The sequence below is a fragment of the Hippocampus zosterae genome, chromosome 8 (genome assembly GCF_025434085.1).
Source record: "Hippocampus zosterae strain Florida chromosome 8, ASM2543408v3, whole genome shotgun sequence".
In the NCBI taxonomy this organism is placed as follows: Eukaryota; Metazoa; Chordata; class Actinopteri; order Syngnathiformes; family Syngnathidae; genus Hippocampus; species Hippocampus zosterae.
In genome coordinates this window covers 15,137,662-15,160,700 of record NC_067458.1, presented here as the reverse complement: position 1 = coordinate 15,160,700, position 23,039 = coordinate 15,137,662, and the positions used below count along the sequence as shown (strand labels likewise).

At 42.4% G+C, this 23,039-nt stretch overlaps 1 protein-coding gene and 22 non-coding genes across 26 annotated transcripts in view; 1 reads left to right on the top strand and 22 right to left on the bottom strand.

The window, feature by feature from the left end:
• The window catches only part of LOC127605853 (fizzy-related protein homolog), a 106,097-nt gene that overhangs the window by 44,160 nt on the left and 38,898 nt on the right, over window positions 1-23,039 (bottom strand). The window lies entirely within an intron of this gene.
• On the top strand, window positions 3,011-3,223 carry LOC127606606 (small nucleolar RNA U3). Its single transcript, XR_007963904.1, has one exon. It is a non-coding gene; the product is annotated as a small nucleolar RNA U3 (small nucleolar RNA).
• On the bottom strand, window positions 4,966-5,076 carry LOC127606644 (U5 spliceosomal RNA). Its single transcript, XR_007963938.1, has one exon. It is a non-coding gene; the product is annotated as a U5 spliceosomal RNA (small nuclear RNA).
• LOC127606641 (U5 spliceosomal RNA) lies at window positions 6,834-6,946 on the bottom strand. Its single transcript, XR_007963935.1, has one exon. It is a non-coding gene; the product is annotated as a U5 spliceosomal RNA (small nuclear RNA).
• LOC127606642 (U5 spliceosomal RNA) lies at window positions 7,488-7,599 on the bottom strand. Its single transcript, XR_007963936.1, has one exon. It is a non-coding gene; the product is annotated as a U5 spliceosomal RNA (small nuclear RNA).
• On the bottom strand, window positions 8,151-8,262 carry LOC127606643 (U5 spliceosomal RNA). The gene has a single exon (XR_007963937.1). It is a non-coding gene; the product is annotated as a U5 spliceosomal RNA (small nuclear RNA).
• On the bottom strand, window positions 9,154-9,267 carry LOC127606619 (U5 spliceosomal RNA). Its single transcript, XR_007963915.1, has one exon. It is a non-coding gene; the product is annotated as a U5 spliceosomal RNA (small nuclear RNA).
• On the bottom strand, window positions 9,820-9,931 carry LOC127606633 (U5 spliceosomal RNA). Its single transcript, XR_007963928.1, has one exon. It is a non-coding gene; the product is annotated as a U5 spliceosomal RNA (small nuclear RNA).
• Window positions 10,823-10,936, bottom strand: LOC127606614 (U5 spliceosomal RNA). Its single transcript, XR_007963910.1, has one exon. It is a non-coding gene; the product is annotated as a U5 spliceosomal RNA (small nuclear RNA).
• Window positions 11,822-11,935, bottom strand: LOC127606627 (U5 spliceosomal RNA). Its single transcript, XR_007963922.1, has one exon. It is a non-coding gene; the product is annotated as a U5 spliceosomal RNA (small nuclear RNA).
• Window positions 12,488-12,599, bottom strand: LOC127606632 (U5 spliceosomal RNA). The gene has a single exon (XR_007963927.1). It is a non-coding gene; the product is annotated as a U5 spliceosomal RNA (small nuclear RNA).
• Window positions 13,151-13,261, bottom strand: LOC127606638 (U5 spliceosomal RNA). Its single transcript, XR_007963933.1, has one exon. It is a non-coding gene; the product is annotated as a U5 spliceosomal RNA (small nuclear RNA).
• LOC127606618 (U5 spliceosomal RNA) lies at window positions 14,155-14,268 on the bottom strand. The gene has a single exon (XR_007963914.1). It is a non-coding gene; the product is annotated as a U5 spliceosomal RNA (small nuclear RNA).
• LOC127606631 (U5 spliceosomal RNA) lies at window positions 14,821-14,932 on the bottom strand. Its single transcript, XR_007963926.1, has one exon. It is a non-coding gene; the product is annotated as a U5 spliceosomal RNA (small nuclear RNA).
• LOC127606637 (U5 spliceosomal RNA) lies at window positions 15,484-15,594 on the bottom strand. Its single transcript, XR_007963932.1, has one exon. It is a non-coding gene; the product is annotated as a U5 spliceosomal RNA (small nuclear RNA).
• Window positions 16,488-16,601, bottom strand: LOC127606617 (U5 spliceosomal RNA). Its single transcript, XR_007963913.1, has one exon. It is a non-coding gene; the product is annotated as a U5 spliceosomal RNA (small nuclear RNA).
• On the bottom strand, window positions 17,153-17,263 carry LOC127606636 (U5 spliceosomal RNA). The gene has a single exon (XR_007963931.1). It is a non-coding gene; the product is annotated as a U5 spliceosomal RNA (small nuclear RNA).
• LOC127606616 (U5 spliceosomal RNA) lies at window positions 18,157-18,270 on the bottom strand. The gene has a single exon (XR_007963912.1). It is a non-coding gene; the product is annotated as a U5 spliceosomal RNA (small nuclear RNA).
• Window positions 18,823-18,934, bottom strand: LOC127606630 (U5 spliceosomal RNA). Its single transcript, XR_007963925.1, has one exon. It is a non-coding gene; the product is annotated as a U5 spliceosomal RNA (small nuclear RNA).
• Window positions 19,487-19,598, bottom strand: LOC127606635 (U5 spliceosomal RNA). The gene has a single exon (XR_007963930.1). It is a non-coding gene; the product is annotated as a U5 spliceosomal RNA (small nuclear RNA).
• Window positions 20,469-20,582, bottom strand: LOC127606620 (U5 spliceosomal RNA). Its single transcript, XR_007963916.1, has one exon. It is a non-coding gene; the product is annotated as a U5 spliceosomal RNA (small nuclear RNA).
• Window positions 21,664-21,778, bottom strand: LOC127606624 (U5 spliceosomal RNA). The gene has a single exon (XR_007963919.1). It is a non-coding gene; the product is annotated as a U5 spliceosomal RNA (small nuclear RNA).
• LOC127606629 (U5 spliceosomal RNA) lies at window positions 22,671-22,782 on the bottom strand. Its single transcript, XR_007963924.1, has one exon. It is a non-coding gene; the product is annotated as a U5 spliceosomal RNA (small nuclear RNA).

Sequence of the window (23,039 nt, the reverse complement as noted above, 5' to 3'; positions counted from 1 at the left end):
TGGAGTCCTTGGAGGGTGTGCTGGAGAGTACTCCTGCTGGGGACTCCCTTGTTCTACTGGGGGACTTCAATGCTCACGTGGGCAATGACAGTGAGACCTGGAGGGGCGTGATTGGGAGGAACGGCCCCCCCGATCAGAACTCGAGTGGTGTTTTGTTATTGGACTTCTGTGCTCGTCACGGACTGTCCATAACGAACACCTTGTTCAAGCATAAGGGTGTCCACGTGTGCACTTGGCACCAGGACACCCTAGGCCGTAGTTCGATGATCGACCTTGTGGTCGTGTCATCGGATTTGCGGCCGCATGTTCTAGACACTCGGGTGAAGAGAGGGGCGGAGCTGTCAACTGATCACCACCTGGTGGTGAGTAGGCTCCGATGGTGGGGGAAGATGCCGGTCCGTCCTGGCAGACCCAAACGTATTGTGAGGGTTTGTTGGGAGTGTCTGGCGGAATCCCCTGTCAGAAGGAGTTTCAACTCCCACCTCCGACAGAGCTTTTCCCATGTTCCGGGAGAGACGGGGGACATTGAGTCCGAGTGGACCATGTTCCGTGCCTCTATTGTTGAGGCGGCCAGTCTGAGTTGTGGCCGTAAGGCAACCCTCATACTCGCTGGTGGACACCAGCAGTAAGGGATGCCGTCAAGCTGAAGAAGGAGTCCTATCGAGCCTTTATGGCCTGTGGGACCCCAGAGGCAGCTGACGGGTACCGACTGGCCAAGCGGAACGCAGCTTCGGTGGTCGCCGAGGCAAAAACCCGAGCATGGGAAGAGTTCGGTGAGGCCATGGAAGCCGACTTCCGGACGGCTTCGAGGAAATTCTGGTCCACCATCCGACGTCTCAGGAGGGGGAAGCAGTGCACCACGAACACTGTGTACAGTGGGGATGGGGCGCTGCTGACTTCGACTCGGGACGTTGTGAACCGGTGGGCAGAGTACTTCGAAGACCTCCTCAACTCCACCAACATGCCTTCCTTGGAGGAAGCAGAGCCTGGGGACTCTGAGGTGGGCTCTCCTATCTCTGTGGTTGAAGTCACCGATGTGGTTAAAAAGCTCCTCGGTGGCAAGGCCCCAGGGGTGGATGAGATCCGCCCAGAGTTCCTCAAGGTTCTGGATGTTGTGGGGCTGTCCTGGTTGACACGCCTCTGCAACATCGCGTGGTCAACGGGGAGAGTGCCTCTGGATTGGCAGACCGGGGTGGTAGTCCCTCTTTTTAAAAAGGGGGACCGGAGGGTGTGTTCCAACTACAGAGGGATCACACTCCTCAGCCTCCCTGGTAAGGTCTATTCAGGGGTGCTGGAGAGGAGGGTCCGTCAGGAAGTCGAGCCTCAGATTGAGGAGGAGCAGTGTGGTTTTCGTCCCGGCCGTGGAACAGTGGAACAGCTCTACACCCTTAGCAGGGTTCTCGAGGGTATGTGGGAATTCGCCCAACCAGTCTACATGTGTTTTGTGGACTTGGAGAAGGCGTTTGACCGTGTCCCTCGGGGAGTTCTGTGGGGGGTGCTTCGTGGGTATGGAGTACCGAACCCCCTGATACGGGCTGTTCGGTCACTATACCACCGATGTCAGAGTTTGGTCCGCATTGCCGGCAGTAAGTCGGAATCGTTTCCAGTGAGGGTAGGACTCCGCCAAGGCTGCCCTTTGTCACCGATTCTGTTCACAACCTTCATGGACAGAATCTCTAGGCGCAGCCGAAGCGTTGAGGGGGTCCGTTTTGGTGGCCTCAGTATTGCATCCCTGCTTTTTGCAGATGATGTGGTGCTGTTGGCTCCTTCAAACAGGGCTCTCCAACTCTCACTGGAGCGTTTCGCAGCCGAGTGTGAAGCGGTTGGGATGAAAATCAGCACCTCCAAATCTGAAACCATGGTCCTCAGTCGGAAAAGGGTGGAGTGCCCCCTCCAGGTCGGGGGGGAGATCTTGCCCCAAGTGGAGGAGTTTAAGTATCTTGGGGTCTTGTTCACGAGTGAGGGCAGGAGGGAGCGAGAGATCGACAGGCGGATCGGTGCAGCGTCTGCTGTGATGCGGACGTTGTATCGGTCTGTCGTGGTGAAGAAGGAGCTGAGCCAAAGGGCGAAGCTCTCAATTTACCGGTCGATCTACGTTCCAACCCTCATCTATGGTCACGAGCTATGGGTCGTGACCGAAAGAACGAGATCCCGGATACAAGCGGCCGAAATGAGTTTTCTCCGCAGGGTGTCCGGGCTCTCCCTTAGAGATAAGATGAGAAGCTTGGTCATCCGGGAGGGGCTCCGAGTCGAGCCGCTTCTCCTCCACATCGAGAGGAGCCAGATGAGGTGGCTTGGGCATCTGATTCGGATGCCTCCTGAATGCCTCCCTGGTGAGGTGTTCCGGGCATGTCCCACCGGGAGGAGACCCCGAGGAAGACCCAGGACACGCTGGAGAGACTATGTCACCCAGCTGGCCTGGGAACGCCTCGGGATCCCCCGGGGAGAGCTGGAAGAAGTAGCTAGGGAGAGGGAAGTCTGGGCTTCCCTGCTAAAGCTGTTGCCCCCGCGACCCGGCCCCGGATAAGCGGTAGAAGATGGATGGATGGATGGATGTCTGATTATTAATGATCACTATTGTGATGGTATTAGCCATCTGGTTAGCTTGAGTTAATGTCCAATGAACAAGAAGTGCAACACTAATTTATGGACATTGTCTTCTCTCTGTAATATTATTGGTTAGCTATCGGCTACCCAAAAACGGCCATCAATTGTTGACGTTCTCATCCTGCTTAATGTTGTTCATTTTTTAATCTAACTCTTCTAGTTCAGGATGGTCAGGACTCATTAACACAATGTTGGTCACGTTTACTACATAAGATCGAAAATATGTGCTGTATGTGTGTTATGTTCTTTAGTTTAGCAAAACTAACGACAAAGCGACATAAATATCTTCATTTTTTGACCAATCATGAGCTGGTTCGTTTTGATGAGTGTGAGCAAACGTGTGTCCTCTGTGTGACAGTGATAGTCTTCCAGGTGACTTCCTGTCATTGCGCCATGTTTAGTTAAGACTATACTTTCAGGGATCATTTCTATAGTTCTTGACTTGAGAAATGTGTTTCTAAAGTGTTTAGTCTCGCCAGCTACGATGATGAATTGTGATATTCTTTCCTGAGCATGAAGCTGGCTGAAAGTGAGGAATGTATCCTATGCTTTCTGCCATTGATGATTGTTCTTTGCTTCATCACAGCACTGATGGAAAGAATATGGTCAGAGTAGTTAAAGTTGCCCAGTTGAAGCAATAATTAATGTCTTGCTATGCATGTAATTAAGATTAAAAACATATTGTCTTGTCTTATTTTGTCGTTTTGTTAAATTTTCTTTTGATGGTGGCGCAGACACCCGCAGGCGGCTCCTCTTGTTATATGTTGTGAGAGGGAAGAAATTTCATCAATAAAGTTGAACTTGACTTGACTACTTAACTTGAAAAGAGAAAAGATTATACTCTCAATTAGTTAATATACAGATACAGGTCACACACAGGAAATCCGGCATTCATGGAGCTAAGACTCTTGAATTATTCTTTCTTTAATTCTTGACTTCATTCATTCATTCATCTTCCGAGCCGCTTGATCCTCACTAGGGTCGCGGGGGGTGCTGGAGCCTATCCCAGCTGTCTCCGGGCAGTAGGTGGGGGACACCTGAATCGGTTGCCAGCCAATCGCAGGGCACACAGAAACGAACAACCATTCACACTCACACTCACACCTAGGGACAATTTAGAGTGTTCAATCAGCCTGCCACGCATGTTTTTGGAATGTGGGAGGAAACCGGAGCACCCGGAGAAAACCCACGCAGGCCCGGGGAGAACATGCAAACTCCACACAGGGAGCTGGAATCGAACCCGGTACCTCTGCACTGTGAAGCCGACGTGCTAACCACTGGACTACCGGGCCGCAATTCTTGACTTGAGAAATGCATTTCTTAAATGTGTGGTCTTGCTAAGTTCGATGAGAAAAAGCACAGTGGTACCTCTACTTACGAACGTCTCTTCATACTAAATTTTCAAGTTACGTAACGCCTCAACAGGGGAAAAAAAAAAATTGCCTCTTGTTACGAAAGAAATTTCAAGATCCGAAAGGTAAAAACACAATATGGGCCGCTAATCGCAGCTCAGAGTTTCCTGATGTAACATACTTCTAGCTGATCTCGTTAATGTCTATTACCGAGCATCCCATTGGCTAAGAGAGACCTCTACTGTATGTTTCTATGTGTGTAGATAAAGAGATAGATAGATCTGTGTCTATGCAGCATCCTTGTCATTCGCCCCTCGGGCCATGAGGCGTTCTGATAGTTTTACGTAAATTTGAAAAAAATATTCACCAGCCAGGCAATCACTCTGGAGCCTATCCCAACAACACCCTTGACTGGTCGCACGTCAGTCAGAGGGCACGTACCAAGACAATGACCATTCACACACACATCCACGCCGTCACGAAGTGGGAACCAATCCCACACTGTCTGCACACAAGTCAGGCGAGTGTACGACCACGCGATGTATGTTATGTAATTTCCTGCATGTGTCTCAAAATTAGGCATGGCAGCACATTTGATTCACCATGATATATAGTAAGCAGGGGTGTTCTGTCATTTGCAGGCCAGTCTGTTTAACTTGGTTTAAAACTAATTAGGGTTCCGAATTAGTGAGAACCTAGTTTAACCATTTCATGCACACTGTCACCCGATAAACTGTCTGCTGTAGCAACCGCTGTCCCTGAAAGAGTTAAAACACAACTTTGAAATTTTAATCACATTTTGAAAACATACCCCCGAGAGGGAGAATGTAAAGCCTGTGACGACGGACCGATTTAGGCGGCCCCCAGAACTGTCTATAAACCATTGAAGATCATTTCTTTGGGGTAGAAAACAGGAGAGTGTGTAGTTTACGTACGAGTGTCAAGATCAGGATATCATCGATGGGTTTTAACTTAGAGAAGCGTGTTTAACTTGACCAGATTAGGCAGACCCGCTTTCGCAGAGCATCAAAATTTGAGATAGACTCTTGTTGTTCCTCCCCACGGAAATCTTTAATAAAAGGCAAAAGATTTATACGACTTAAAGAGAAACAACTGTCATCATACTGGCTAAACGGGCGATACCATTGCCAGCCATACTATCTTACAGGGACGGTCTTACATTCACATGTGTCACATTTATCATTCCACTGCAAATGATACCCTGACATGATCACACATGTGAGGGTGTATGATTGTGGGTAAAGCAGCAAACACGAATCCAATCCTCCACTCGGCCGAGTCACTTCATTTGGTAATTACTAGGTCCTAATTTGATAAGATAAGATATCCTTTATTCGTCCCACACTGGGGAAATTTACAGCCTCCAGCAGCAAGAATGTATGTAGAAAGAAGAAAGAGAAAAAAACAACAAACATCTTTCAATTAAATGCAATATGAACACAAAATGGATAAATCACAGTACTATTTACAATTTACCTTCACATCATTTAATTATTATTATTATTATGATTGTTATTTTTTATTCATCAGCCTGACAGCAGTCGGTAGGAACGAGCGTCGGTATCTCTCCTTCTTGCAGCGCGGGTGTAACAGTCTCTGGCTGAAGGAGCTACCAAGTGCTGTCAGGGCGGGCTGGAGGGCGTGGGAGGGACTGGCCATCATAGCTTTTAGCTTAGCTAGCATCCTTCTGTTGCCCACCTCCTCCAGAGTGTCAAGGGAGCAACCCAGGACAGAACTGGCCTTCCTGACCAGTCGCTCCAGTCTCTTTCTGTCCCGGGCCGAGATGCTGCCTGACCAGCAGACAATGCCATAATGGATGGCCGAGGCCACCACCGAGTTATAGAACGTCTTAAGGAGTGACCCCTGAACCCCAAAAGACCTCAGTTTCCTGAGTAGGAAGAGTCAGGGTGTCCGTGTTTGTAGACCAGTCCAGTTTGTCGTTCAGAAGAACACCAAGCTACTTGTAGGAGGTCACCCTCTCTATGTCCATACCCTGGATGTTCATCGGTGCTGGTGAGGACTTTTTCCTGCAGAAATCCACAACCAACTCCTTAGTTTTCCTAGGGTTGATCTGGAGGAGATTCTGCTGGCACCAGTCCACAAAGTCCTTTGTCAGTCCCCTGTACTCCCGATCGTCCCCTTCTGTAATGAGGCCAACAATCGCAGAGTCATCGGAGAACTTCTGAAGGTGGCAGTTTGGAGGGACGTGTCTGAAGTCCGAGGTGTAGAGGATGAACAGGAATGGAGCCAGAACAGTCCCCTGCGGCGCTCCAGTGCTGCAGAGAAGCCGGTCCGACTCACAGCTCTGCAATCTCACGTACTGGGGCCGATTTGTGAGGTAGTCTATGATCCATGCTGTGAGATGGTGGTCCACTCCGGCGTTCTGCAGTTTGCCTCCCAACAAATTGGGCTGGATGGTGTTGAAGGCACTGGAGAAATCAAAGAACATGATTCTCACAGTGCTCCCAGCCTTCTCCAAGTGTGACAGCACTGAGTGGAGGAGGTAGATAACGGAGTCTTCCACGCCGATGCCAGTGATGTGAGTTGATCTGATCGTGAGATTGTAAAAAATAAAATAAAATCAATTTTAAAATGGGGGAGAACACGAATATCCAACATCTGCTTGGGTCCAGTTCATACTTTTTCCTGTTGAAAACTACATTGACTGGATCATTTTTATGCATGCCTATTGCCTTCAATCAGGAGCCAATCGCAAATCCCTCCTCCCGTCGGAAGTGAAACGTCAGTTTAAGGTTATTCATCACATTCATCATATTGATGATAAGAGACATTTCTTTGTCTATTCCGGAACGTTTAGAGCGGGATATGACATTTATTTTGACGAAGTAAGGAAGCCACGCTTAGACGGAGCATCAAAAAATTAAGATAAACTCTTGTTGTTCCTCCCCACGGAAATCTTTAGTAAAAGGCGAAAAATGTATACGATCTGAAGAGAAACAAGAGCGAACTATCAACCTACCAGCTCGACGGGCGATACCATTGTGAGCCATACCATCTTACAGGGACGGTTTCACACTCAAATGTGTCACCTTTATCATTGCACTGCAAATGGTACCCCGTGATATATACATTGCTATACTTTCATCACATCGTCAGTAGAAATAAAAGTGTTGTATGGTTTACATCTTCATAGGAAACGTTTTAGGATGCACATGATTGTGGGTCATGCAGTGAACATCCAGCCAATCCTCCACACGGCCGAGTCAACTCATTTGACAGTAACTGGATCCAAATTTGAAGTCAGCTTAGCTGATCATGGGATTGTAAATAAAATTTTAAATAACTTTAAATGGAAATAAACACGAATATTCACTGCCTTTTTGTGTCGTTCAAATTTCTTTCTGTTGAAAACTGCCTGCACAAAGTGAAATATTCGATCACGAAAAACGTATGGAGCCCCGATATCTTTCGAAAATGACAGGGCTCTCAAAGTCAGGTATCGATAATTTAAATCGGATACTATGGTTGCTTTCGACAAATCAGAGAACCCCGCTTCCGCAGGACATCAAAAATTGAGATAGACTCTTGTTGTTCCTCCCCACGGAAATCTTTAGTAAAAGGTGAAAGATTTATACGATTTGAAGAGAAACAAGAGCGAACTAGCAACCTACCGACTGGACGGGCGATACCATTGCGAGCCATACCATCTTACAGGAACGGTTTCACACTCAAATGTGTCACCTTGATCATTGCACTGCAAATGGTACCCTGTGATATATACATTGCTATACTTTCATCACATCGTCGATTCGTCAGTAGAAACAAAAGTGTTGATGTACGGTTTACATCTACATAGGAAACTTTTTAGGATGCACATGATTGTGGGTCATGCAGTGAACATCCAACCAATCCCCCACACGGCCGAGTCAACTCACTTGGTAGTAACTGGATCCAAGTTTGAAGTCAGTTTAGCTAATCATGGGATTGTAAATAAAATTTAAATAATATTAAAATGGTAACAACACGAAAATTCTAAGCCATTTGTGTCTAGTTTATACTTATTCATGTTGAAAACTGCCTGCACAAAGTGAAATATTCGATCACGAAAAACGTATGGAGCCCCGATATCTTTCGAAAATGACAGGGCTCTCAAAGTCAGGTATCGATAATTTAAATCGGATACTATGATTGCTTTCGACAAATCAGAGAAGCCCCGCTTCCGCAGGACATCAAAATTGAGATAGACTCTTGTTGTTCCTCCCCACGGAAATCTTTAGTAAAAGGCGAAAGATTTATACGATTTGAAGAGAAACAAGAGCGAACTAGCAACCTACCGGCTGGACGGGCGATACCATTGCGAGCCATACCATCTTACAGGAACGGTTTCACACTCAAATGTGTCACCTTGATCATTGCACTGCAAATGGTACCCTGTGATATATACATTGCTATACTTTCATCACATCGTCGATTCGTCAGTAGAAACAAAAGTGTTGATGTACGGTTTACATCTACACAGGAAACTTTTTAGGATGCACATGATTGTGGGTCATGCAGTGAACATCCAACCAATCCCCCACACGGCCGAGTCAACTCACTTGGTAATAACTGTATCCAAATTTGAAGTCAGTTTAGCTAATCATGAGATTGTAAATAAAATTTAAATAATATTAAAATGGTAAGAACACGAAAATTCTAATCCATTTGTGTCTAGTTTATACTTACTCCTGTTGAAAACTGCCTGCACAAAGTGAAATATTCGATCACAAAGCATGTATGGAGCCCCGATATGTTTCGAGAATGCCACGGCTCTCAAAGTCAGGCATCTATAATTTAAATCGGATACTATGATTGTTTTCGACAAATTAGAGAAAACAAATGATTGTGGGTCATGCAGTGAACATCCAGCCAATCCTCCACACGGCCGAGTCAACTCATTTGATAGTAACTGGATCCAAATTTGAAGTCAGCTTAGCTGATCATGGGATTGTAAATAAAATTTTAAATACCGGTAACTTTAAATGGAAATGAACACGAATATTCAAAGCCTTTTTGTGTCGTTCAAACTTATTTCTGTTGAAAACTGCCTGCACAAAGAGAAATAATCGAGCACAAAGCGGAACGCCCATGTGTGTGGAGAATGACACAGTTTTCACAGTCAGGTACCAATAACTTAGATCGGATACTGTTGTTGCTTTTGACAAACTTGAGAAGCCCCGCTTTCGCAGGGCATCAAAAAATTGAGATAGACTCTTGTTGTTCCTCCCCACGGAAATCTTTAGTAAAAGGCGAAAGATTTATACGATCTGAAGAGAAACAAGAGCGAACTATCAACCTGCCGGCTCGACGGGCGATACCATTGTGAGCCAGACCATCTTACAGGAACGGTTTCACACTCAAATGTGTCACCTTGATCATTGCACTGCAAATGGTACCCTGTGATATATACATTGCTATACTTTCATCACATCGTCGATTCGTCAGTAGAAACAAAAGTGTTGATGTACGGTTTACATCTACATAGGAAACTTTTTAGGATGCACATGATTGTGGGTCATGCAGTGAACATCCAACCAATCCCCCACACGGCCGAGTCAACTCACTTGGTAGTAACTGGATCCAAGTTTGAAGTCAGTTTAGCTAATCATGGGATTGTAAATAAAATTTAAATAATATTAAAATGGTAACAACACGAAAATTCTAAGCCATTTGTGTCTAGTTTATACTTATTCATGTTGAAAACTGCCTGCACAAAGTGAAATATTCGATCACGAAAAACGTATGGAGCCCCGATATCTTTCGAAAATGACAGGGCTCTCAAAGTCAGGTATCGATAATTTAAATCGGATACTATGATTGCTTTCGACGAATCAGAGAAGCCCCGCTTCCGCAGGACATCAAAAATTGAGATAGACTCTTGTTGTTCCTCCCCACGGAAATCTTTAGTAAAAGGCGAAAGATTTATACGATTTGAAGAGAAACAAGAGCGAACTAGCAACCTACCGGCTGGACGGGCGATACCATTGCGAGCCATACCATCTTACAGGAACGGTTTCACACTCAAATGTGTCACCTTGATCATTGCACTGCAAATGGTACCCTGTGATATATACATTGCTATACTTTCATCACATCGTCGATTCGTCAGTAGAAACAAAAGTGTTGATGTACGGTTTACATCTACACAGGAAACTTTTTAGGATGCACATGATTGTGGGTCATGCAGTGAACATCCAACCAATCCCCCACACGGCCGAGTCAACTCACTTGGTAATAACTGTATCCAAATTTGAAGTCAGTTTAGCTAATCATGAGATTGTAAATAAAATTTAAATAATATTAAAATGGTAAGAACACGAAAATTCTAATCCATTTGTGTCTAGTTTATACTTACTCCTGTTGAAAACTGCCTGCACAAAGTGAAATATTCGATCACAAAGCATGTATGGAGCCCCGATATGTTTCGAGAATGCCACGGCTCTCAAAGTCAGGCATCGATAATTTAAATCGGATACTATGATTGTTTTCGACAAATTAGAGAAAACAAATGATTGTGGGTCATGCAGTGAACATCCAGCCAATCCTCCACACGGCCGAGTCAACTCATTTGATAGTAACTGGATCCAAATTTGAAGTCAGCTTAGCTGATCATGGGATTGTAAATAAAATTTTAAATACCGGTAACTTTAAATGGAAATGAACACGAATATTCAAAGCCTTTTTGTGTCGTTCAAACTTATTTCTGTTGAAAACTGCCTGCACAAAGAGAAATAATCGAGCACAAAGCGGAATGCCCATGTGTGTGGAGAATGACACAGTTTTCACAGTCAGGTACCAATAACTTAGATCGGATACTGTTGTTGCTTTTGACAAACTTGAGAAGCCCCGCTTTCGCAGGGCATCAAAAAATTGAGATAAACTCTTGTTGTTCCTCCCCACGGAAATCTTTAGTAAAAGGCGAAAGATTTATACGATCTGAAGAGAAACAAGAGCGAACTATCAACCTGCCGGCTCGACGGGCGATACCATTGTGAGCCAGACCATCTTACAGGAACGGTTTCACACTCAAATGTGTCACCTTGATCATTGCACTGCAAATGGTACCCTGTGATATATACATTGCTATACTTTCATCACATCGTCGATTCGTCAGTAGAAACAAAAGTGTTGATGTGCGGTTTACATCTACATAGGAAACTTTTTAGGATGCACATGATTGTGGGTCATGCAGTGAACATCCAACCAATGCCCCACACGGCCGAGTCAACTCACTTCGTAGTAACTGGATCCAAATTTGAAGTCAGTTTAGCTAATCATGGGATTGTAAATAAAATTTAAATAATATTAAAATGGTAACAACACGAAAATTCTAAGCCATTTGTGTCTAGTTTATACTTATTCCTGTTGAAAACTGCCTGCACAAAGTGAAATATTCGATCACGAAAAACGTATGGAGCCCCGATATCTTTCGAAAATGACAGGGCTCTCAAAGTCAGGTATCGATAATTTAAATCGGATACTATGATTGTTTTCGACAAATTAGAGAAAACAAATGATTGTGGGTCATGCAGTGAACATCCAGCCAATCCTCCACACGGCCGAGTCAACTCATTTGACAGTAACTGGATCCAAATTTGAAGTCAGCTTAGCTGATCATGGGATTGTAAATAAAATTTTAAATAACTTTAAATGGAAATAAACACGAATATTCAAAGCCTTTTTGTGTCGTTCAAATTTATTTCTGTTGAAAACTGCCTGCACAAAGAGAAATAATCGAGCACAAAGCGGAACGCCCATGTGTGTGGAGAATGACCCAGTTTTCACAGTCAGGTCCCAGTAACTTAGATCGGATACTGTTGTTGTTTTTGACAAACTTGAGAAGCCCCGCTTTCGCAGGGCATCAAAAAATTGAGATAGACTCTTGTTGTTCCTCCCCACGGAAATCTTTAGTAAAAGGCGAAAGATTTATACGATCTGAAGAGAAACAACAGCGAACTATCAACCTGCCGGCTCGACGGGCGATACCATTGTGAGCCAGACCATCTTACAGGAACGGTTTCACACTCAAATGTGTCACCTTGATCATTGCACTGCAAATGGTACCCTGTGATATATACATTGCTATACTTTCATCACATCGTCGATTCGTCAGTAGAAACAAAAGTGTTGATGTACGGTTTACATCTACATAGGAAACTTTTTAGGATGCACATGATTGTGGGTCATGCAGTGAACATCCAACCAATCCCCCACACGGCCGAGTCAACTCACTTGGTAGTAACTGGATCCAAGTTTGAAGTCAGTTTAGCTAATCATGGGATTGTAAATAAAATTTAAATAATATTAAAATGGTAACAACACGAAAATTCTAAGCCATTTGTGTCTAGTTTATACTTATTCATGTTGAAAACTGCCTGCACAAAGTGAAATATTCGATCACGAAAAACGTATGGAGCCCCGATATCTTTCGAAAATGACAGGGCTCTCAAAGTCAGGTATCGATAATTTAAATCGGATACTATGATTGCTTTCGACAAATCAGAGAAGCCCCGCTTCCGCAGGACATCAAAAATTGAGATAGACTCTTGTTGTTCCTCCCCACGGAAATCTTTAGTAAAAGGCGAAAGATTTATACGATTTGAAGAGAAACAAGAGCGAACTAGCAACCTACCGACTGGACGGGCGATACCATTGCGAGCCATACCATCTTACAGGAACGGTTTCACACTCAAATGTGTCACCTTGATCATTGCACTGCAAATGGTACCCTGTGATATATACATTGCTATACTTTCATCACATCGTCGATTCGTCAGTAGAAACAAAAGTGTTGATGTACGGTTTACATCTACATAGGAAACTTTTTAGGATGCACATGATTGTGGGTCATGCAGTGAACATCCAACCAATCCCCCACACGGCCGAGTCAACTCACTTGGTAGTAACTGGATCCAAGTTTGAAGTCAGTTTAGCTAATCATGGGATTGTAAATAAAATTTAAATAATATTAAAATGGTAACAACACGAAAATTCTAAGCCATTTGTGTCTAGTTTATACTTATTCATGTTGAAAACTGCCTGCACAAAGTGAAATATTCGATCACGAAAAACGTATGGAGCTCCGATATCTTTCGAAAATGACAGGGCTCTCAAAGTCAGGTATCGATAATTTAAATCGGATACTATGATTGCTTTCGACGAATCAGAGAAGCCCCGCTTCCGCAGGACATCAAAAATTGAGATAGACTCTTGTTGTTCCTCCCCACGGAAATCTTTAGTAAAAGGCGAAAGATTTATACGATTTGAAGAGAAACAAGAACGAACTAGCAACCTACCGGCTGGACGGGCGATACCATTGCGAGCCATACCATCTTACAGGAACGGTTTCACACTCAAATGTGTCACCTTGATCATTGCACTGCAAATGGTACCCTGTGATATATACATTGCTATACTTTCATCACATCGTCGATTCGTCAGTAGAAACAAAAGTGTTGATGTACGGTTTACATCTACACAGGAAACTTTTTAGGATGCACATGATTGTGGGTCATGCAGTGAACATCCAACCAATCCCCCACACGGCCGAGTCAACTCACTTGGTAATAACTGTATCCAAATTTGAAGTCAGTTTAGCTAATCATGAGATTGTAAATAAAATTTAAATAATATTAAAATGGTAAGAACACGAAAATTCTAATCCATTTGTGTCTAGTTTATACTTACTCCTGTTGAAAACTGCCTGCACAAAGTGAAATATTCGATCACGAAAAACGTATGGAGCCCCGATATGTTTCGAGAATGCCACGGCTCTCAAAGTCAGGCATCTATAATTTAAATCGGATACTATGATTGTTTTCGACAAATTAGAGAAAACAAATGATTGTGGGTCATGCAGTGAACATCCAGCCAATCCTCCACACGGCCGAGTCAACTCATTTGATAGTAACTGGATCCAAATTTGAAGTCAGCTTAGCTGATCATGGGATTGTAAATAAAATTTTAAATACCGGTAACTTTAAATGGAAATGAACACGAATATTCAAAGCCTTTTTGTGTCGTTCAAACTTATTTCTGTTGAAAACTGCCTGCACAAAGAGAAATAATCGAGCACAAAGCGGAACGCCCATGTGTGTGGAGAATGACACAGTTTTCACAGTCAGGTACCAATAACTTAGATCGGATACTGTTGTTGCTTTTGACAAACTTGAGAAGCCCCGCTTTCGCAGGGCATCAAAAAATTGAGATAGACTCTTGTTGTTCCTCCCCACGGAAATCTTTAGTAAAAGGCGAAAGATTTATACGATCTGAAGAGAAACAAGAGCGAACTATCAACCTGCCGGCTCGACGGGCGATACCATTGTGAGCCAGACCATCTTACAGGAACGGTTTCACACTCAAATGTGTCACCTTGATCATTGCACTGCAAATGGTACCCTGTGATATATACATTGCTATACTTTCATCACATCGTCGATTCGTCAGTAGAAACAAAAGTGTTGATGTACGGTTTACATCTACATAGGAAACTTTTTAGGATGCACATGATTGTGGGTCATGCAGTGAACATCCAACCAATGCCCCACACGGCCGAGTCAACTCACTTGGTAGTAACTGGATCCAAGTTTGAAGTCAGTTTAGCTAATCATGGGATTGTAAATAAAATTTAAATAATATTAAAATGGTAACAACACGAAAATTCTTAGCCATTTGTGTCTAGTTTATACTTATTCATGTTGAAAACTGCCTGCACAAAGTGAAATATTCGATCACGAAAAACGTATGGAGCCCCGATATCTTTCGAAAATGACAGGGCTCTCAAAGTCAGGTATCGATAATTTAAATCGGATACTATGATTGCTTTCGACAAATCAGAGAAGCCCCGCTTCCGCAGGACATCAAAAATTGAGATAGACTCTTGTTGTTCCTCCCCACGGAAATCTTTAGTAAAAGGCGAAAGATTTATACGATTTGAAGAGAAACAAGAGCGAACTAGCAACCTACCGACTGGACGGGCGATACCATTGCGAGCCATACCATCTTACAGGAACGGTTTCACACTCAAATGTGTCACCTTGATCATTGCACTGCAAATGGTACCCTGTGATATATACATTGCTATACTTTCATCACATCGTCGATTCGTCAGTAGAAACAAAAGTGTTGATGTACGGTTTACATCTACATAGGAAACTTTTTAGGATGCACATGATTGTGGGTCATGCAGTGAACATCCAACCAATCCCCCACACGGCCGAGTCAACTCACTTGGTAGTAACTGGATCCAAGTTTGAAGTCAGTTTAGCTAATCATGGGATTGTAAATAAAATTTAAATAATATTAAAATGGTAACAACACGAAAATTCTAAGCCATTTGTGTCTAGTTTATACTTATTCATGTTGAAAACTGCCTGCACAAAGTGAAATATTCGATCACGAAAAACGTATGGAGCCCCGATATCTTTCGAAAATGACAGGGCTCTCAAAGTCAGTTATCGATAATTTAAATCGGATACTATGATTGCTTTCGACGAATCAGAGAAGCCCCGCTTCCGCAGGACATCAAAAATTGAGATAGACTCTTGTTGTTCCTCCCCACGGAAATCTTTAGTAAAAGGCGAAAGATTTATACGATTTGAAGAGAAACAAGAACGAACTAGCAACCTACCGGCTGGACGGGCGATACCATTGCGAGCCATACCATCTTACAGGAACGGTTTCACACTCAAATGTGTCACCTTGATCATTGCACTGCAAATGGTACCCTGTGATATATACATTGCTATACTTTCATCACATCGTCGATTCGTCAGTAGAAACAAAAGTGTTGATGTACGGTTTACATCTACACAGGAAACTTTTTAGGATGCACATGATTGTGGGTCATGCAGTGAACATCCAACCAATCCCCCACACGGCCGAGTCAACTCACTTGGTAATAACTGTATCCAAATTTGAAGTCAGTTTAGCTAATCATGAGATTGTAAATAAAATTTAAATAATATTAAAATGGTAAGAACACGAAAATTCTAATCCATTTGTGTCTAGTTTATACTTACTCCTGTTGAAAACTGCCTGCACAAAGTGAAATATTCGATCACGAAAAACGTATGGAGCCCCGATATGTTTCGAGAATGCCACGGCTCTCAAAGTCAGGCATCTATAATTTAAATCGGATACTATGATTGTTTTCGACAAATTAGAGAAAACAAATGATTGTGGGTCATGCAGTGAACATCCAGCCAATCCTCCACACGGCCGAGTCAACTCATTTGATAGTAACTGGATCCAAATTTGAAGTCAGCTTAGCTGATCATGGGATTGTAAATAAAATTTTAAATACCGGTAACTTTAAATGGAAATGAACACGAATATTCAAAGCCTTTTTGTGTCGTTCAAAATTATTTCTGTTGAAAACTGCCTGCACAAAGAGAAATAATCGAGCACAAAGCGGAACGCCCATGTGTGTGGAGAATGACACAGTTTTCACAGTCAGGTACCAATAACTTAGATCGGATACTGTTGTTGCTTTTGACAAACTTGAGAAGCCCCGCTTTCGCAGGGCATCAAAAAATTGAGATAGACTCTTGTTGTTCCTCCCCACGGAAATCTTTAGTAAAAGGCGAAAGATTTATACGATCTGAAGAGAAACAAGAGCGAACTATCAACCTGCCGGCTCGACGGGCGATACCATTGTGAGCCAGACCATCTTACAGGAACGGTTTCACACTCAAATGTGTCACCTTGATCATTGCACTGCAAATGGTACCCTGTGATATATACATTGCTATACTTTCATCACATCGTCGATTCGTCAGTAGAAACAAAAGTGTTGATGTACGGTTTACATCTACATAGGAAACTTTTTAGGATGCACATGATTGTGGGTCATGCAGTGAACATCCAACCAATCCCCCACACGGCCGAGTCAACTCACTTGGTAGTAACTGGATCCAAGTTTGAAGTCAGTTTAGCTAATCATGGGATTGTAAATAAAATTTAAATAATATTAAAATGGTAACAACACGAAAATTCTAAGCCATTTGTGTCTAGTTTATACTTATTCATGTTGAAAACTGCCTGCACAAAGTGAAATATTCGATCACGAAAAACGTATGGAGCCCCGATATCTTTCGAAAATGACAGGGCTCTCAAAGTCAGGTATCGATAATTTAAATCGGATACTATGATTGCTTTCGACGAATCAGAGAAGCCCCGCTTCCGCAGGACATCAAAAATTGAGATAGACTCTTGTTGTTCCTCCCCACGGAAATCTTTAGTAAAAGGCGAAAGATTTATACGATTTGAAGAGAAACAAGAACGAACTAGCAACCTACCGGCTGGACGGGCGATACCATTGCGAGCCATACCATCTTACAGGAACGGTTTCACACTCAAATGTGTCACCTTGATCATTGCACTGCAAATGGTACCCTGTGATATATACATTGCTATACTTTCATCACATCGTCGATTCGTCAGTAGAAACAAAAGTGTTGATGTACGGTTTACATCTACACAGGAAACTTTTTAGGATGCACATGATTGTGGGTCATGCAGTGAACATCCAACCAATCCCCCACACGGCCGAGTCAACTCACTTGGTAATAACTGTATCCAAATTTGAAGTCAGTTTAGCTAATCATGAGATTGTAAATAAAATTTAAATAATATTAAAATGGTAAGAACACGAAAATTCTAATCCATTTGTGTCTAGTTTATACTTACTCCTGTTGAAAACTGCCTGCACAAAGTGAAATATTCGATCACGAAAAACGTATGGAGCCCCGATATGTTTCGAGAATGCCACGGCTCTCAAAGTCAGGCATCTATAATTTAAATCGGATACTATGATTGTTTTCGACAAATTAGAGAAAACAAATGATTGTGGGTCATGCAGTGAACATCCAGCCAATCCTCCACACGGCCGAGTCAACTCATTTGATAGTAACTGGATCCAAATTTGAAGTCAGCTTAGCTGATCATGGGATTGTAAATAAAATTTTAAATACCGGTAACTTTAAATGGAAATGAACACGAATATTCAAAGCCTTTTTGTGTCGTTCAAAATTATTTCTGTTGAAAACTGCCTGCACAAAGAGAAATAATCGAGCACAAAGCGGAACGCCCATGTGTGTGGAGAATGACACAGTTTTCACAGTCAGGTACCAATAACTTAGATCGGATACTGTTGTTGCTTTTGACAAACTTGAGAAGCCCCGCTTTCGCAGGGCATCAAAAAATTGAGATAGACTCTTGTTGTTCCTCCCCACGGAAATCTTTAGTAAAAGGCGAAAGATTTATACGATCTGAAGAGAAACAAGAGCGAACTATCAACCTGCCGGCTCGACGGGCGATACCATTGTGAGCCAGACCATCTTACAGGAACGGTTTCACACTCAAATGTGTCACCTTGATCATTGCACTGCAAATGGTACCCTGTGATATATACATTGCTATACTTTCATCACATCGTCGATTCGTCAGTAGAAACAAAAGTGTTGATGTACGGTTTACATCTACATAGGAAACTTTTTAGGATGCACATGATTGTGGGTCATGCAGTGAACATCCAACCAATGCCCCACACGGCCGAGTCAACTCACTTGGTAGTAACTGGATCCAAGTTTGAAGTCAGTTTAGCTAATCATGGGATTGTAAATAAAATTTAAATAATATTAAAATGGTAACAACACGAAAATTCTAAGCCATTTGTGTCTAGTTTATACTTATTCATGTTGAAAACTGCCTGCACAAAGTGAAATATTCGATCACGAAAAACGTATGGAGCCCCGATATCTTTCGAAAATGACAGGGCTCTCAAAGTCAGGTATCGATAATTTAAATCGGATACTATGATTGCTTTCGACAAATCAGAGAAGCCCCGCTTCCGCAGGACATCAAAAATTGAGATAGACTCTTGTTGTTCCTCCCCACGGAAATCTTTAGTAAAAGGCGAAAGATTTATACGATTTGAAGAGAAACAAGAGCGAACTAGCAACCTACCGACTGGACGGGCGATACCATTGCGAGCCATACCATCTTACAGGAACGGTTTCACACTCAAATGTGTCACCTTGATCATTGCACTGCAAATGGTACCCTGTGATATATACATTGCTATACTTTCATCACATCGTCGATTCGTCAGTAGAAACAAAAGTGTTGATGTACGGTTTACATCTACATAGGAAACTTTTTAGGATGCACATGATTGTGGGTCATGCAGTGAACATCCAACCAATCCCCCACACGGCCGAGTCAACTCACTTGGTAGTAACTGGATCCAAGTTTGAAGTCAGTTTAGCTAATCATGGGATTGTAAATAAAATTTAAATAATATTAAAATGGTAACAACACGAAAATTCTAAGCCATTTGTGTCTAGTTTATACTTATTCATGTTGAAAACTGCCTGCACAAAGTGAAATATTCGATCACGAAAAACGTATGGAGCCCCGATATCTTTCGAAAATGACAGGGCTCTCAAAGTCAGGTATCGATAATTTAAATCGGATACTATGATTGCTTTCGACGAATCAGAGAAGCCCCGCTTCCGCAGGACATCAAAAATTGAGATAGACTCTTGTTGTTCCTCCCCACGGAAATCTTTAGTAAAAGGCGAAAGATTTATACGATCTGAAGAGAAACAAGAGCGAACTATCAACCTGCCGGCTCGACGGGCGATACCATTGTGAGCCAGACCATCTTACAGGAACGGTTTCACACTCAAATGTGTCACCTTGATCATTGCACTGCAAATGGTACCCTGTGATATATACATTGCTATACTTTCATCACATCGTCGATTCGTCAGTAGAAACAAAAGTACATAGGAAACTTTTTAGGATGCACATGATTGTGGGTCATGCAGTGAACATCCAACCAATGCCCCACACGGCCGAGTCAACTCACTTGGTAGTAACTGGATCCAAATTTGAAGTCAGTTTAGCTAATCATGGGATTGTAAATAAAATTTAAATAATATTAAAATGGTAAGAACACGAAAATTCTAATCCATTTGTGTCTAGTTTATACTTACTCCTGTTGAAAACTGCCTGCACAAAGTAAAATATTCGATCACAAAGCATGTATGGAGCCCCGATATGTTTCGAGAATGCCACGGCTCTCAAAGTCAGGCATCTATAATTTAAATCGGATACTATGATTGTTTTCGACAAATTAGAGAAAACAAATGATTGTGGGTCATGCAGTGAACATCCAGCCAATCCTCCACACGGCCGAGTCAACTCATTTGATAGTAACTGGATCCAAATTTGAAGTCAGCTTAGCTGATCATGGGATTGTAAATAAAATTTTAAATACCGGTAACTTTAAATGGAAATGAACACGAATATTCAAAGCCTTTTTGTGTCGTTCAAACTTATTTCTGTTGAAAACTGCCTGCACAAAGAGAAATAATCGAGCACAAAGCGGAATGCCCATGTGTGTGGAGAATGACACAGTTTTCACAGTCAGGTACCAATAACTTAGATCGGATACTGTTGTTGCTTTTGACAAACTTGAGAAGCCCCGCTTTCGCAGAGCATCAAAAAATTGAGATAAACTCTTGTTGTTCCTCCCCACGGAAATCTTTAGTAAAAGGCGAAAGATTTATACGATCTGAAGAGAAACAAGAGCGAACTATCAACCTGCCGGCTCGACGGGCGATACCATTGTGAGCCAGACCATCTTACAGGAACGGTTTCACACTCAAATGTGTCACCTTGATCATTGCACTGCAAATGGTACCCTGTGATATATACATTGCTATACTTTCATCACATCGTCGATTCGTCAGTAGAAACAAAAGTGTTGATGTACGGTTTACATCTACATAGGAAACTTTTTAGGATGCACATGATTGTGGGTCATGCAGTGAACATCCAACCAATGCCCCACACGGCCGAGTCAACTCACTTGGTAGTAACTGGATCCAAATTTGAAGTCAGTTTAGCTAATCATGGGATTGTAAATAAAATTTAAATAATATTAAAATGGTAAGAACACGAAAATTCTAATCCATTTGTGTCTAGTTTATACTTACTCCTGTTGAAAACTGCCTGCACAAAGTAAAATATTCGATCACAAAGCATGTATGGAGCCCCGATATGTTTCGAGAATGCCACGGCTCTCAAAGTCAGGCATCGATAATTTAAATCGGATACTATGATTGTTTTCGACAAATTAGAGAAAACAAATGATTGTGGGTCATGCAGTGAACATCCAGCCAATCCTCCACACGGCCGAGTCAACTCATTTGATAGTAACTGGATCCAAATTTGAGGTCAGCTTAGCTGATCATGGGATTGTAAATAAAATTTTAAATACCGGTAACTTTAAATGGAAATGAACACGAATATTCAAAGCCTTTTTGTGTCGTTCAAACTTATTTCTGTTGAAAACTGCCTGCACAAAGAGAAATAATCGAGCACAAAGCGGAACGCCCATGTGTGTGGAGAATGACACAGTTTTCACAGTCAGGTACCAATAACTTAGATCGGATTGTAAATCAAATTTTAAATAACTTTAAATGGAAATAAACACGAATATTCAAAGCCTTTTTGTGTCGTTCAAACTTATTTCTGTTGAAAACTGCCTGCACAAAGAGAAATAATCGAGCACAAAGCGGAACGCCCATGTGTGTGGAGAATGACACAGTTTTCACAGTCAGGTACCAATAACTTAGATCGGATACTGTTGTTGCTTTTGACAAACTTGAGAAGCCCCGCTTTCGCAGGGCATCAAAAAAATTGAGATAGACTCTTGTTGATCCTCCCCACGGAAATCTTTAGTAAAAGGCGAAAGATTTATACGATTTGAAGAGAAACAAGAGCGAACTATCAACCTACCGGCTCGACGGGCGATACCATTGTGAGCCATACCATCTTACAGGAACGGTTTCACACTCAAATGTGTCACCTTGATCATTGCACTGCAAATGGTACCCTGTGATATATACATTGCTATACTTTCATCACATCGTCGATTCGTCAGTAGAAACAAAAGTGTTGATGTACGGTTTACATCTACACAGGAAACTTTTTAGGATGCACATGATTGTGGGTCATGCAGTGAACATCCAACCAATCCCCCACACGGCCGAGTCAACTCACTTGGTAATAACTGTATCCAAATTTGAAGTCAGTTTAGCTAATCATGAGATTGTAAATAAAATTTAAATAATATTAAAATGGTAAGAACACGAAAATTCTAATCCATTTGTGTCTAGTTTATACTTACTCCTGTTGAAAACTGCCTGCACAAAGTGAAATATTCGATCACGAAAAACGTATGGAGCCCCGATATGTTTCGAGAATGCCACGGCTCTCAAAGTCAGGCATCTATAATTTAACTCGGATACTATGATTGTTTTCGACAAATTAGAGAAAACAAATGATTGTGGGTCATGCAGTGAACATCCAGCCAATCCTCCACACGGCCGAGTCAACTCATTTGATAGTAACTGGATCCAAATTTGAAGTCAGCTTAGCTGATCATGGGATTGTAAATAAAATTTTAAATACCGGTAACTTTAAATGGAAATGAACACGAATATTCAAAGCCTTTTTGTGTCGTTCAAAATTATTTCTGTTGAAAACTGCCTGCACAAAGAGAAATAATCGAGCACAAAGCGGAACGCCCATGTGTGTGGAGAATGACACAGTTTTCACAGTCAGGTACCAATAACTTAGATCGGATACTGTTGTTGCTTTTGACAAACTTGAGAAGCCCCGCTTCCGCAGGACATCAAAAATTGAGATAGACTCTTGTTGTTCCTCCCCACGGAAATCTTTAGTAAAAGGCGAAAGATTTATACGATTTGAAGAGAAACAAGAGCGAACTAGCAACCTACCGACTGGACGGGCGATACCATTGCGAGCCATACCATCTTACAGGAACGGTTTCACACTCAAATGTGTCACCTTGATCATTGCACTGCAAATGGTACTCTGTGATATATACATTGCTATACTTTCATCACATCGTCGATTCGTCAGTAGAAACAAAAGTGTTGATGTACGGTTTACATCTACATAGGAAACTTTTTAGGATGCACATGATTGTGGGTCATGCAGTGAACATCCAACCAATCCCCC